General features: G+C 38.4%; 1 long non-coding RNA gene across 2 annotated transcripts; it reads left to right on the top strand.

Annotated features, from left to right (window-relative positions):
* On the top strand, nt 1-3445 carry LOC127521541 (uncharacterized). Of its 2 annotated transcripts, none has more exons than XR_007932393.1 (2): nt 1-950; nt 3123-3445. It is a non-coding gene; the product is annotated as an uncharacterized LOC127521541 (long non-coding RNA). The 2 variants fall into 2 exon arrangements; XR_007932392.1 differs by lacking the exon at nt 1-950 and adding an exon at nt 958-3029.
* Nucleotides 3446-16676: the final 13231 nt, after the last annotated feature.

Here is a 16676-nt window from a genome sequence, read left to right as displayed (position 1 = left end):
CAGCTCCGTGACTCCCGGCCTCAGGAATCCGTGGACTTACGCAACGGTAGTGGCCAGGGGTGAGAGGGAGAGTTGTGTAAGAAATGTCTGGAAAAGAAGGGTGTGAGAGGTGCACCAGGCTATATTTTGCCTCTGGTGGGCTATACTATAGTAGAAGGCAGGATGATGCCAGCAACATGTGTTAAAAGTAACAGGAGGTATTTTTTTCTCTGAGGAATGAGGAAGGTGTGGCTTTGAGAATGTGGGCGGAGCTACAGAGTGTTTTTATATGAGTAGAAGGACTCAGTAGTTTCATCCTGCGCCGTTAAACTACCTTTTGCGTTCTCTCATTTTGAAAGCTGACTTTATGGACTATATCACACTGTTTCTGGACTTTTACCTTTATATTTCTGGAAATCTACATCTTTATGGGAGATTTTGAGGAGTGGTGCGTTTGGACAAGTGATGGTTTTGGGTGTCTAGTAGTCACAGATGTTGGAGTCATGTATGTATTGTGCTGTACAGTCACGCGAGGTCTCATTTTAAAGATGTTTTGTGGTAAAATGAAGCTGAAGAATGTAATCATATTAGCCTAGAGTATGAATACATACATAGGCTATATGATGTCTTTATATATATAAATATGTATTTGTATATATGCCTATGTATATGTATTTATTCATACTGTAGGTGAAATGTTACTTTGGAGTGAATCAAAAGCCTAATATGTAACCTTATATAATATTTGAAGAAGACTGAAAAATACTTCTGAGGTTTCCCAGAAGAGCAGATGAAGGTTAATTCCAGGAAATTTGTTTTGGTGAAGAGGTCAGTGCGAAGACGTTGCTTTGCTGGTGTGGCCGGACTGACCAATCAGATCTCAGCAGTGACAGGAGGGTGGAGGGAGTTTCCCGAGGAGTAGATTATTTAACCTAAAGAACAACTATGATGTCACTGCGATGAAGCACATGGTGCGTATTTACAAACAAAGAGTGAGACAGTATGTAAAATGGAGGACTTTTTTGCTGAAAATGCTTAATATTCTGAGCTTATGGGTTGTTGTGGGTTTGTGTTGTGACTTTGTTGGAGTTTTTCCTTTGAGAGGGTCAGGCAGTGTTTTATAACCAGGAATTCATCCAGCAGAGTGTGGCTTGAGTTACTTATTATTTATTTCCAGTCTGATCCAAACACAGTCCTGCTGCTGCTTGGTTTTCCTGTTTTTGTGGACAGTGCACACCATAAGCCAAAGTTCTCTTATGGACTTTTTCTTTCTTTCTTTCTTTCTTTTCTTCTTTCTTTCTTTCTTTCTGAGCTGCAGGAATTCTCTAGGCTATCGTTGGTAAGAACTACAAGGTTTTGGTAAAGAGGAAATACTTTGATCTGGAGACAAACCTTCAAATTCTTGTGGTTTGGCTGTTCCTTCTTGTGAATCTAGTTGTTACAGGGGCACATTTGGGTCAAGAGGAGGTGGAGAATAATTAACGACTATACTTTCCATTTCTAATCATTGCTTTTAAAGGGTTAGTTCACCCAAAAATTAAATTTCTGTAATTAATTGCTCACCCTCATGTCGTTCCACACCCGTAAGACCTTCGTTCATCTTCGGAACACAAATTAAGATATTTTTTATGAAATCTGAGAGGTATATGACTCGTCCTAGAAATTTAAGAGAATGACATTCTCGTCGCTTCATAAAATTAAGGTTGAACAACTGCAGTCACGTCGACTGTTTTAACGATGTCTTTAGTATCTTTCTGGACCTTGAAAGTGTTGATTATATTGCTGTCTATGGATGAGTCAGATACCTCTCGGATTTTATCAAAAATATCTTCATTTGTGTTCTGAAGATGAACGAAGATCTTACAAGTGTGGAACAACATGAGGGTGAGTAATTAATGACAGAATTTTCATTTTTGGGTGAACTAACCCTTTAATGCATCTGGTCAATTGGTGTTTGTCTTTTTAAAATGGATAGAATTTATTGATCTAAAAAAAAATAAGATAAAAATAAATAACACTTTATTAGGATGCATGTGCAATTTGCTGATGATCTCTTACATTATTTTCTCTGTTTTTCTGCTTAAATGTCTGACAGTGCCAGGTTTGTCTTCTTTTAGAGGCCAAATGTGTAATTAATCATTCTTAGAGAGGCTGTAAATCAGTGTGTGTGTGTGTGTGTCTCCGTCCCTGTACGACGCCCTTGGCCCTGAACAGTAAGAGTTTATGTGCTGAGGTTCCAATATCAGCACATGGTCTCTTACTTGTAGGGAAAAGAGTCTCTTTCGACTTCTCATCACATTGTTTCAAAGTATTCACGTTGTTTTGGAAGATCATTTACATTTAATCATTGAGAAACAAATGAGGAATGTCACAAGATCAGCATACAAGAGGCAACAATGTTCAGAAAGTTTCTTGAGTAAGCTTGAGTAATACAGAAGCTAGAAAATGATTTTTTAAAAATGCAGAAGAATAGAGAAAATACTTTTTAAGATTAAATTTGTGTAGGAAGTAATTTTATTTATTGTTGCATGGTAAATGATGAAATGTAATGATCAACAAGCTTTAGACTAGATGAGTAATACATATGTGTATATATATATATATATATATATATAAACATTTTTACCTGGGCAAAACATTATTCAATAAGGCTTAAAAAGTTAGATAACATTGGCCAAGATCAGCATCCAGCCCAATTTAATTAATAAAACTGGCATCATTTAAAATATTATAAGCAAAACATGGGATATTGTCTTTGAATGCTGTGATTTTATGTAATTTAATTTTCATATAAACATTTCTGAATATAATTTCTTTCTATTACAATGGCCTACAGATTGTTTTGTGCAACTACAATCTCTCTCCTCCAGAGGGCGACATGTGACTGCTATTTCTTTAGCATTTGGGCCATATTCCATTGCAAACCACAAAAAATTTCTGCAGATCAAAACTCATTTAGACAAGAAATCCCTGTTAATTTAATATATGTTAATTACTCACTGAATTCGCCAAAAACACCTGTCCTGCTGTCCCAGATGGCACTGGAACCGGTAAAAAAAATGCATGGCTTTCATCAATTATACATACATTAAACATATTCTGTCACTCTATCCTAATTGAAACTGCTTCTCCCTATTCCACAGGAAATTGTCTGGAAAAAAGGAGCAATCATTGGCACTCCGCATTAGAATGAATCACTTGGCCATCAGGGTGAATCATCAGGAAAACATTAGAGTGAAATAATTGTATATTCTGGTACAGTACATGAATCAATTACATCAGAAAAAATAATCTGTACTGAAGTGTTTAATGTATATTGTGTTAATAATAAAGTTTTCAGTCACAAATCAAAAAAACATGTACAAGCAAAGATGGAGAAAAACATGTTTACATTCACATCTGCTCTTTCAATAGAGTTTCAAAAGGAGGGAAAGATATAAATAAATAAAGTGAGACTTTGACCTACTTTCCGAAATCAAATCATTCTGCAAGTTCTTCCTAGCAAATCCTCAGCATGTTACAGTTTTGGTCACGCACATGAAACATAATTAAGCCTGCTAGTCACAATTACACTTCCAGTTGTCGCTATAACACCTGCCCCTTGGCGACCATGGCTGTAGACTGTTACCACGTGCCATCGCTACAGTAACAATCTAAAGCCACGGTCACCATGGAGACAGCAGAGGTAGGGATGAGGGGGTGTTGGCATGGTAACTGGAAATAGTGCGATCCTATTGGCTTGTTAGATGAAACGCCAAGCCTCCATAGCACAGGACTCCCCCAATACAGGCTCAGATATACACAACTGTTTGCCGTCACAGCCGAGAATTTCTGATGTATGTGTGCGTGCACATTTTCACAGCGTCTCCTATGAAATCCAACCCAAGTCGTACAGATTACAGGCTAAATCTGGTGTTTAAATGTGTATTTGCGATGCTGGAGCCAGACTTCAGTAGCCATGACTGTAGACTGTTACTGTACTGTTGGACTCCATAAGCAGTAAGCAGTCTAGAGCCAAGGTCATGAAGTGCTGGCATACTGGCAAAGACTCAGCCATGCTGGGCAAGACCTGGAAGAATTCAGCTCACTGATGGAGAGATAGAACAGCTACTGCAATTAAAGAGAAGTGTTACAAAAACAGGATTTATTAAACACCTAGAATAGGTATAAGGTGTACTGTATAGATTTAAAAAGATGCATAACATGGTATATTTCATTAGAAGGGCCACGGTTTGCCCAAGCAGAATGTTCTCAGGAACATTGATTCCCATGAGCACCGCTGCTGGGTCAGTGACGTAGATGCTGGGTTGAACCCTTTTGAAAGTCGTTCCATTACTAGAAGTTTTTTCAATTATATTTTATTACACCTAATACTTATTTCTTTTAGTGGCTCTTACTGGGAGCCCAATATTTGTCTGCTTAACTGTATTCAGTTTTGAGAAAGGAAGAAGTAGCCTTGACATAACACTAACCGCTGTCCATGGTGCTGAAATTTGAATGAACGACCCATTTAATATAGCAGTCCTAGGTATTTTTCACAGCATTATGGTTAAATATATGACTCATTAAGTTATTAATCCTAGGAATCTTTTCTATTGGACTTTTAAGAGTTCTACGCTTCAGACAATATAACCTAGTTCAACCTAAAATGAATATAATGAACTGGCAACCTCAGTCACCATTCACTTTCATAGCATATTTGTACATACAATTACAGTGAATGCTGACTGTTATTGTGCCAAACATCTCATTTTGAATTCCACATGAAAAATAAATCAAAATAAGTTTGACTAAATAATTATTCTAATCATTTTTGTGTGCACTGTTCCTTTAAGAGTTAAAAAAACATTCTGTGTACTTGTTTCAGCTACTCAAAATATTGGTCGTTAGTGTCGTTGGCTGTGCTAATTCAATTGTAGGCTACAGTCATTCATTTTCAAAGAATGAATAAAGGTGTCGTCGTCAATGAATAAAAACGGACGCCCACTCCCTTCTTTAACACCCCCGCGAAAAATAAAAGGTTTGTGCTGCAGTCATTTGTGTGTGTGTGTGTGTGTGTGTGTGTGTGTGTTTGTAGCTGAGCGCGCGCTGTCTCTTTAAAGGGTTACAGTAGGTGACTACGAATCATCTGCAAAGTGCGCAAGAGTGACGCAGACCTGACTTCAACGCCTGAATACACGTCACAGAATCAGTGTGGAAAAAAAAGGTGAACGGAAACGTTAGGTAGGAAGGAAATTCATAGCATACAGTCAAGAGGGGAGGAAGGAGGGGTGGGGGTAAACACAAAAAAAAACCACCCGACTTTGTTGAATAGAACGGCAAAAATAAAACGACGGTTAGTGGAGGTACGAGGGCATCTACCGGAAAGATAGGGAAGGGGGAGTGTTGCCACGTCCAGTTATTACAAGCGACTTTGTGCTTGTTTTTTCACTTACAAATATGCGTTTTTAGATTGACTGTTTTGTCGTTATTCAATGTGCAGTGAGTCTCTTTAAACGAGGACATTGAGGGAGGCTGAGGGAGCGGATAAACGGCAGGGGAAATAGTAAAATATCCTACAAAAGTGCGTTTTTTTTATTTCGAAGCTTATTATACGCAATAATTGCCTTGATATTTAAATGTTTTCTACCAAGATCTGGCAACACTGCGCGAGACGACGACATTCATCTCTACCGGAAATCTCCTGGTGTCATACATTCACGAGAGAGTTTACAGAGAAGATTCGGATGGTACAGCGACATTCAGCTATTGACTTGCTTCACTAAATACATATAGATATTAATTCCAAATATATATAGCCTATTTAACCTATGTTTGTAATTCGCGAATAGTCAATACACAATGAAGCATTTGGCTTTTGAATAATAAATAGTAGCTTCACAAATTCATTTCACGATAAGAAGTTTCTTTAACAAAAACAAACATGTTCTTTAGTTTAACTTGCGAAAGCAAGCTTTTTCAGCACCAACTGCATTGTCCATTAGACCGTTCTTTTTAAAGGGTCTTCATGCTGCCCACGTGCGAGAAAAGTGAGTCACACTGCAGTAAGTTTCAGGTCGTCTGCAATATGCCGTACATCATTTAATAAACACGCATAAAAATATTATCTGTGGGGGGGGGAAAAAACTTCTAAGACTTGTATTTGGCAGCCTTCAAGTCATTTCTAAACGAACTTCCAGGCTGTCACCGTGCCATTTTCAACCAAACAGTGTCAAATCACACTTACCTTGAAATATAGGAGCCCTCGTCAAAAATGCAGTCGAATTTATGACGGCTGTCCGTTTTCTAGTACCTCGTCTATTAGATGTTGGCGCTCCAGTAGGATGGCACGGTGTACTGCGTAATGAGAAGTTCTTTCTCGCCTGAGTGTCTCCATATGGACCACTGTCTGTCTCGTCTTCTTTTTCCTGGTAGAAACAAGCAGCTCTCAAGCGCTTTTCCATCTACCGTGCTCTTTTTATAGAGATCTGATAGTACTAGTAAGCTGCAGAGGGAGGGGGACTCATTCACTAAAAAGCATCACCTACTCAACTACGCGCGTGCACTACGTCATTGACGGAATTTTGTCAACGGGGCTGCTATTTATAAAGACCAAGGAGAGTTGGGATTCTCACAATGCTCAGTCAAACGAGCACAGAACGATTATATATAGCTTGTTCCTTTTTTCTTAACCTGCCAGTTAAACTCTCAAGACTCAAAATATGGCCAATACGTTCAAGGCCAACAAATGATGATTAAATGATGGTTTTGATGTAAGGGAGGCCAGGAAAGGTTGCACCATTAGTTTAAAAAGTATATAAGTAATATAAGAAAAGAGTCAGAGTGAGCTTTATTTGCCAAGTGTGTGCAAACAGACAAGGAATTTGTTGTGGTGTCCAGGAGCTACATTCATCCATCCATCCATCCATCCATACATGTATAACACAAGAGTATAGAAAGAACATTTAAGTAAGATTAAGAAAATAATAATAATAAATTAAAAAATAAAGTAATATTTATCTCGATCAGAAGACTTGTGTACAGATGTGTGCATTATGTAAAGAAAGTATAATTTCACATCTGTTTTAAAAAATTAGGTGTTAATGTATGTTAAATGACAGAACTATCATCTGAATCATCAGGTTCTAGTTTAAACCAATATATAACATCCAAACAACATTTTACTATAATTTGAGATATTAATTGATGTTAAATGACAACTATCACCTGAATCATCAGGTTCTCGTTTAAACCAATATAAAACATCCATGCAATGTTTTCACCTATATGTGTAAATTGGCTTGAAATATCATATTGTAACACTTTCCAATGTACTTCTACTTGACCCAAGATTGCACAAAATGTGACATTGTATAGGCCACATTTACCAAAACTATTGCAAGTATGTTGTTTTAGATTTGTTAGTCTTTATGTATTTGTACGTGTCCAAGTTTATTTGCTCTTTTGGATTGAATTGTTTAAAACGAATGGAGGGATGTAATGGTAATTATATTGAACACTTACATTTGATCACACATTTTAAAATGTTTAGTTGTTACACCCAATAGTGGAACAGGCAGTAAAAACAGCCCTCTTTGTATTTGATATTAATTTATACAGTTTAAGGACAAGTTGTGGATTTGTAAACTACTTTATTTGATATATATGGAAATATAGCCTAATATTAAAATTTGAGACACAACAATACATAAGTTACAGATATAAGTGCCACCCTCAGTCTCCTCCACTCTAAGAGCAGATTGAACAAAGGCATATATGTAATGTCAGTTTAGCTGTCTTTTTATTTTCATTACATTTATATATACTGTATAATTAATGTAGTTTAATGAAAATAAAATGTAAATTTCTATATTTATATTTATTATCCTGCGTAAAGGCGAGTCGTGATTCCTCGCGCGCCATTCACCCTTTGATTACCACAGCATAGCGTTTCAGTGCAGACGCCCTTTTTTCCTGCAAGAACGGAATATTGCTGTCTAATTTCTTATGTTTGATGCGGCATAGATGTCGACAGCCATTCGGCTGTTGTAATAAACCGATTTCAATCACATAGCGCGCAGAATGTCGACAAGCTCTCTACGGATCGCGTCGCTGATTCATTCTCGAGTGCGTTTCGCGTTTAGATATTCAGACAGACGTCAATGGAAAGCACTCATAGCTGCAGTGGATTTATCAGCCTTTTAAAATCAATACAAGTGTAACTCGATTCGAAGTCTCTAAGTGCGCCGAGAGCACGCAAATGCGTACAACCGGTAGTCTACATCCTCATGACCAATTGTGGATAGTGATTTGGGGAACCCTGAGACGTAACGCACGTGTCAGACGGGTAGCTCGTATTCTCCCTCCTGAACGTGGGATGATCAAGACAGCGGAATACACCGCGTGCCCCCGCAAAGGGTACGTCCCTGAGGAAGTTTGCAGCCTTTCTAACTTTCGCTGTGCTCATATGAACTTGTTAAGAATATTATAGCGGTGAACATATGATTTAAACAAGAATGACTTGTTTTAACAACTTACTGCCTACTCACACATAAAAAACGTTTGCTATGCTTGCCACAGTGACACCGACCCTAAAACGACCTTTTTTTTGCATTGATAGATTTTAATAAAGACATTATTTGGCCCATTTATAAACTTTTTTACTAGCAAGAACCTAACAATATATCTCTTATAATATTTGCACACTACAGTAAATGGGGTAAGTTGTCACAATGAAAACCTGCCTATACAAACAAACCCAAACACATATTTTAATTAATCAATTGTATAAAACTCCACTGATATAAATGTGACAACTTGCCCCAATATGACATTTACTTAAAATTCCTTTGTCTTGAGAACACAGTTCAACCTTTCGGTTCGAATCTCTAAAAATGCTGGGTTAAAAACAACCCAAGTGGGGTTGAAAATGGACAAACCCAGCAATTGGGTCGTTTTAACCCAGCGGTTGCATTAAATGTTTGCACAACCTGCTGGGTAGTTTTATTTAACTCAACTATTGTTTAAAAATTACTTGCTTAAAATTAACCCAAAAATATATTGGAAATTAACATTTATTAAATTGATTATTAATAAATGTTCACCTTTATTATTATTGTTGCCTGTAGTAATTGTGTGTCTGATTTTTAATTTCCAACCTATTTTGGGTTCATTTTAAGCCAGCCATATAGTAATTTTTGAAGAATAGTTGGGTTAAATAAAACTGGCGAACATTCGGCAAACATTTAACCCTACTGCTGGGTTAAAACAACCTAATTGCTGGGTTTGTCCATTTTCAACCCAACTTGGGTTGTTTTTAACCCTGCATTTTTTAGAGTGTATAACGCCATTATATTGTTGACTCTTGCCTGAATGTATAATACCATTTTATTGTGTACACTTGTTTATCCAAAATGATGATATTGGAATGATAGTTTGGAGGACTATTATTAACTATTTTTTTGAAAACAAATATACAAAACCACAACTAAAACAAAAAGACAAATTTATTCAATTGGACTTTTGACTTATGCAGTGCGATACTCAAACATTTGTTAGCTCTGTGGTTTTGGAGATCTTGTTTGTTTAATAAAATATGAATCTAGTTATTTTACAGAACCCTTTTCTGAAATTCAACAGGGCATTTCGGGTGAACACGTGCCTTCCTTTTCGAATTCAGAGCGAAACACACAATTCACCGATTGCAGGAAGCTCACTGCCGGATTCAATTTCTCTTATTTCAGAGCATAGGACAGAAAATAACTCTCTTAGACGCTGAGTGGGAAGAGTCTTTGGGAGGCTGCGTTTACTTCCGCTTCTATTTTCAGAGGCCCATCTCCTCATCAGAGCTCCTTTTTTTTTTGTCATCCCTGCCTACTCTTTGCATCCCTCCGTCTTTTGCTTAGTTTATTCGTATTTGTTTATGACTTTCTTCCAGCTGTGAGAAGTTTTTTTGGACTGTACACCGTAGACTCTCTCCGATAGCATGTGATTTATTTCTAGAACATCCTGACCTTCAAATGTCCTTGTTTTTAAAACATACAGATGTAGGATTATCGAAGATCATTAACGTGGATGAAAATGTATGCATGCACAGTTTCAAAGAGAAATGTAACAGATTTTTGGTCACATGTGTGGGCATATTTTGCAATGCACTGTTTGTTAAAGCTTTCGTTAAAAATAACAAGAAGAGATGCTGAATTTTGTTATCTCCTCTCTCTCTCTCTTTCTCTCTATTTCGTTGTCACTTCCGCCCACCCTTCTCATCCTGCTCTCTTCCTCCCTCTCCAATGTAGTCGCCCCCACAGAAACTGTCACCTCCCTCCCTCTCTCCCTTTTCTCTCTCCCTGCTTCTCGTATCTCTCCACGTTGTCACTGTATTGTTTCTCTCCCCGCATTTGCAGATGTTCCTCAATTTGCTAGTGACGCCGATAATGATATCAGAATTTTCTGAAGATTGATTCAAAAGGCGAGACTTGATGTCTGGAGACTGTAACTGCTCCCTCTATCTCTGTCTCTCTTCTCACTTTTCTTTTTTGTGTCTCGCTCTGTATTCGCCACACAGAATGCACTCGGATCAATACAAAAAAGCCCACCCCCTCCCTTATCCTCTGCCTCCCTTCTCTTTTCACCCCCTCCCACCCACCACGTCTCTCTCTCTCTCTGACTCATGCAGAAATCCCTGCATGCCTGAGCCCAGTTTGTGTTTTCTCTCTCTGATTGCAAGGCTGACTTGCATATAATGAGGTTTGCAGGAGAGAACGAGTGAAAAAAGAAGGACAAGCAAGACGCAAGAGGGTTCTGATTGGTAAAACCCCTTCCACCCCCACGTTCATTTACACATGCACACCTTCAGACCCCCAAATGCACACATTTCTATTCCTCCTACCACACCCATCCACACACTCTCTCTGATACAAGTTCATTCATTATACATCAAAAGAACAATCTGGACCGCTGTGAAACCACAGTGTGACCAATAACTGTCGACGGAGTCATATTTCTTTAACAAGATACACATTAAATCACTGCACTATATGCAAGAGTGAAATCTTGGGTGCGTCATCCACATTGCAGTCGGTGACAGAAGAATACAATACAGTAGAAAATGTAAAGGAAAACTGTTCACTGTTCACTTTTCAAGTGAAAATGTGCAGTTGATTAGCTTTAGCTTTAGCTTTCTGATCTGAACCTTAAAGCGGACCTATAATGTCCCTTTTACAAGATATAAGTCTCTGGTGTCCCCAGAATGTGTCTGTGAAGTTTCAGCTCAAAATACCCCACAGATCATTTATTATAGCTTATAGCAAATTTGCCCCTATTTGGGTGTGAGCAAAAACATGCTGTTTTTGTGTGTGTCCCTTTAAATGTAAATGAGCTGCTGCTCCCGGCCCCCTTTCCAGAAGAGGGCGGTGCTTTAACATCTCGCGCTTCGGTTGCTCAACAACAACAAAGCTGGAGAATCTCACACAGCCAAAATGACGATTGTCAGTAACGCCAGTTTCACACTGCAAGTGTAAGCAGCGCATATTTTTTTCGGCGTGCATGTTAATCAGTGAGTGCATTCACACCGGCAGCAGGAGCAGCGTGTAAGCGTCAAGCAGGAGCGTCGCGTAAGCAGCAGTGAAGCGGGGGTTTCGGCGCCGAGTCTATTTTTGCTGCGCTGCTGACGCTCAATTAAAGTGAAAGTACACTTTTGATGGACAAAATAAATATAATTTCACACAAAAAGTGCTCAAAATGCACAGAATAAGCATGTCTAATGTGTTTTAACAAGAATTTGAGTATGACAGAAAAGAAAATTAAGAATCAAAAATATTTATAGAAGATTTACCCATTTAAACTTGTTTTTAATTATTCAGTTTTGGGTTAAAGTATGGTGTATTATAAAAAACTATAGTAAACTAGCCAGAAAATATGATATATAAACATTATTTTAGTTATTACACAGAGAGATATATAGGTTGCAGCATTCCCAAATCAAACCCGAGTTTGCTGGCTTTTTTCGCCGAGTTTGCGGTCTTGTAAACGTGCACGCGGCAGATGATGTAAAACACAAAGCTTACCTCATTCATGTGCAGCAATGGATGACACGAGACTATTTATTTATTTTTATTTATTTAAGTTTATATGCGAATGTTGTACACCTCCCCATGTTAACAAACTTTCAAGACTATCACGTTTATAAATGACCAACTTATAAAAACAAATTTATAGCTGTCTTTGTAAAGAAATGCTCACTTTATGTAGCTTCGAGCCACTGCTGTGACGCTGTACAGACGCTTCCAGTGTGAATACTCGCGCGTCTCTGCAGCTGCAGTGACGATGTAGTTACGCTCACGTGCTGCTAAAGCTTGCAGTGTGAAACGGGCGTAACGGTGTTCAGCCTTACATTGTTCAAACCGGAGTCGGACACTGATGGAGAGACTCAGGAAGAAGTTACAACTTTTAGAGTGCAACTGGACGTTTCTGAATGGTTAGTGGATAAATTTATGTAGTTGCTGTGGAGTTGATTCAACTCATCAACTATCATGTGCCGTCATGTTAATCTTTTGTGCAAATCCAACGTTGAATTGACTCTCGTTTGTGAAGCAGTCCGGCGTAAAATGACGGCGTGGTAACAACACTCTACGTCAACTCTTCCTCTTCTCTAAAGCAGCCCAACATGGCCTCACCCCCTTTGTTGCGTGTTCCCGGGAGCAGGTTTTATGTAAATGTTGGGGTTTGTTTTGTCACCAACCCGGAAAGAAGTCCCTACCAGCCGTTTGTTGTAGTCCTTAAAAAGCGATTTCAGTAAAAGAAAATATCTCCCTTTGCATTAAACTTTGAGCATCGTCACTTTGCAGATGTTGTTTATGCTCAAACAGCAACATTATATACTAACTAAAGTTAAAAAAGTGAAATCATAATCAAGGACCCCTTTAAAAATGACTTTAAAGGATTAGTCTACTTTGAAATGAAAATTACCCCAAGCTTTACTCACCCTCAAGCCATCCTTGGTGTAGGCCTATATGACTTTCTTCTTTTTGATGAACAAAATTGGAGAAATATTAATAAACATCCTGATGCATCCAAGCTTTATAATGGCAGTGAGCGGGATCAACAAGTATGAGCTGAAGAAAGTCCATCCACATCCATCCATCATAAACATATTTCACACGTCTCCGGGGCGTTAATAAAGGCTTTCTGAAGCGAAGTGATGCGTTTGTGTAAAAAAAAAAAAAATCCATATTTAACAAATTATGTAGTAAAATATCTAGCTTCCACCAGACCGCTTTCCATATTATAATTACGGAGAAAGTGTAAAACTCTCAGAGTTCAAAACGCTTATGCTACATCCTACGCCCTCCCTATTCAACTTACGGAAAAAAGCTTAACTGATGCGACACCAGTTCAGTTTATTTTGTAATTTGAATACGGAAGGCAGTCTGGCAGAAGCTAGATATTTTACTTCATAACTGGTTAAATATGGATTTTTTTTTTTTTTTTTTTACACAAATGCATCGCTTCACTTCAGAAGGACTTTATTAACCCATCGGAGACGTGTGGAATACACTATATTGCCAAAAGTATTGGGACACCCCTCCAAATCATTGAATTCAGGTGTTCCAATCACTTCCATGGCCACAGGTGTATAAAATCAAGCACCTAGGCATGCAGACTGCTTCTACAAACATTTGTGAAAGAATGGGTCACTCTCAGGAGCTCAGTGAATTCAAGCGTGGTACCGTGATAGGTTGCCACCTGTGCAATAAGTCCATTTGTGAAATTTCCTCACTACTAAATGTTCCACAGTCAACTGTTAGTGGTATCATAACAAAGTGGAAGCAATTGGGAACAACAGCAACTCAGCCACGAAGTAGTAGGCCACGTAAAATCACAGAGCGGGGTCAGCACATGCTGAGGCGCACAGTGTGCAGAAGTCACAAACGTTCTGCAGAGTCAATAGCTACAGACCTCCAAACTTCGTGTAACCTTCAGATTAGCTCAAGAGCAGTGCGTCGAGTGCTTCATGGAATGGGTTTCCATGGCCGAGCAGCTGCATCCAAGCCTTACATCACCAAGTGCAATGCAAAGCGTCGGATGCAGTGGTGTAAAGCACGCCGCCACTGGACTCTAGAGCAGAGGAGACGTGTTCTCTGGAGTGACGAATCACGCCTCTCTGTCTGGCAATCCGATGGACAAGTCTGGGTTTGGCGGTTGCCAGGAGAACGGTACTTGCCTGACTGCATTGTGCCAAGTGTAAAGTTTGGTGGAGGGGGGATTATGGTGTGGGGTTGTTTTTCAGGGGTTGGGCGTGGCAACTTAGTTCCAGTGAAAGGAACTTTTAATGCTTCAGCATACCAAGACATTTTGGAAAATTTCATGCTCCCAACTTTGTGGGAACAGTTTGGGGATGGCCCCTTCCTGTTCCAACATGACTGCACACCAGTGCACAAAGCAAGGTCCATAAAGACATGGATGAGCGAGTTTGATGTGGAGGAACTTGACTGGCCTGCACAGAGTCCTGACCTCAACCCGATAGAACACCTTTGGGATGAATTAGAGCGGAGACTGTGAGCCAGGCCTTCTCGCCAACATCACTGCCTGACCTCACAAATGCGCATCTAGAAGAATGGTCAAAAATTCCCATGAACACACTCCTAAACCTTGTGGAAAGCCTTCCCAGAAGAGTTGAGGCTGTTATAGCTGCAAAGGGTGGGCCAACTCCATATTAAACTCTACGGATTAAGAATGGGATGTCATTAAAGTTCATATGCACGTAAAGGCAGGTGTCCAAAAACTTTTGGAAATATAGTGTATGTTTGTGATGGATGGATGTTGATGGAGACGCTTTCTTCAACTCATAATTGTTGATCCTCACTCATTGCCTTTATAAAGCTTGGATGCGTCAGGATATTTATTAATATTTCTCCCGATTGTGTTCATCAGAAAGAATAAAGTTATATACACCTAAGATAGCTTGAGGGTGAGTAAAGCTTGGTGTAATTTTCATTTGAAAGTGAACTAATCCTTTAAGGGTGTAATATAATGTAGTTAGGTTGTTTTATTCATGTGAAATAATACTATTGACTTGAAAACAACTAGTTAGCTTTGATATTGGGCTACTATTTTAAAGTTTTCTGTATGCCTGATTTTTAGTGCACATAATATAGTCACTATGTACATAATTTTCACAATATCTTTATAGACATAATATACATTAAACATTGAACAAGTACAACACTCTTAAAAATGCAAGTTCCAAAAAGGGGCTTTTCGCAGCAGTGCCATAGAAGAATCATTTTTGGTTCCACAAAGAACCTTTCAGTGACATAGATGCAAACTCCTCACCTTTCAGTGACAACTCACCTTTTTGAGATCAAAATAGGTCTTACAAAGGGTACTTGTGAACTTACAAGTCTGAGATGTGGGAACGGTGAAGAGAGGGAGGGCAAACAGTTTGCAGTTTAGCGCAGTATTGTCGTCTAATCAGCCAACACCATCTTAAATAGCGTGCATAGCACTTCATCTTTTATGACATGACCCAATGTTGATTTTGGTAAAATGTTGCAACAATATGTTAATTTTTTTCTGTGAAAAATTACAGTTTTGGACACATAAGGTAATAAAAAAATAAATGTAAAAACCCCTTAAAGTAACTACAAATGAACATGTAAAGCAAATATCAAAAAAATTCCGTGCGGAGCATGTCCCCTGCCCCACGCAATGTTCTCACCTTTTTTCCCCCTTACCTGTTTGCATCACTGCAGTGAACAATCCTTAAAAGAACCATTTTTTTCTTTGCATAAAGAACATTTTTTTTTTGCATAAAGAACCTTTATTTTTAAGAGAACATTGTGGCAGCCCTTACGAAAATTAACCATAGTTTTCTAATAGTAAAACCATGGTTATTTTTCATAAGGGAGTATGCTATATTAACAGTACTGTGGGTTTAAAAACTCAGTGTTTAACTTTAAAATCTAAACCTGGAAATTAACCCCATGTGTGCGCTTTTTTGTGATTTATGAGGACACAAATTTGTATAATGACATGGGTATTACACTGGTATTACGACGTAAACATGAAATATGAGGACATTTCATGAGTCCTCATATTTAAAATAGCTTTAAAAACATACTAAACAATGTTTTATTAAAAATGTAATAATGAAAAATGTTTTCTGTGACAGGTAGGTTTAGGGGTAGGGGTAGTGTAGGGGGAGAGAATGTACAGTTTGTACAGTATAAAAACCATTATGCCTATGGAATGTCCTCACTTTGATAGCAAAACAAACCTGTGTGTGTGTGTGTGTGTGTGTGTGTGTGTAAAATATTTATATTTTAAATTAGTGAAAATTAGATCCTAGGCTTTTGTACCCCACTGTATATATAATTTGAATAATTGATGTCTTAACCTAGAGCTGAATTCATTTATGTCATATTTACGTCATGTAAAGTTGTTTCCTCCTCATTTGGTACATATTTGAGTACTTTGTAAATTAAACACACTTCCTCAGTCCTTTGCTTCATGGGAAGTCCAGCATTTCTCTCTCTCTCTTTCTCTCTCTATCTCTCTCCTCTTATGTTCTTCTTCCTCCCTAGAGCTGTTAATGTGAATTAAACATTAAAAAGCTTTCAGAGGCCTGAGGTTATTGGGATACACACGTCACAGGTTCTATACCCTCTCGATCTCAAACGATGTGTTTTTCCAACCCCTATGCCTCATTTTCCTCTTCC

This window comes from Ctenopharyngodon idella, chromosome 10 (genome assembly GCF_019924925.1).
Source record: "Ctenopharyngodon idella isolate HZGC_01 chromosome 10, HZGC01, whole genome shotgun sequence".
NCBI classification, from domain to species: Eukaryota; Metazoa; Chordata; class Actinopteri; order Cypriniformes; family Xenocyprididae; genus Ctenopharyngodon; species Ctenopharyngodon idella.
The sequence above is the reverse complement of the archived record's forward strand: the minus strand, read 5'-3'. Positions and strand labels throughout refer to the sequence as shown.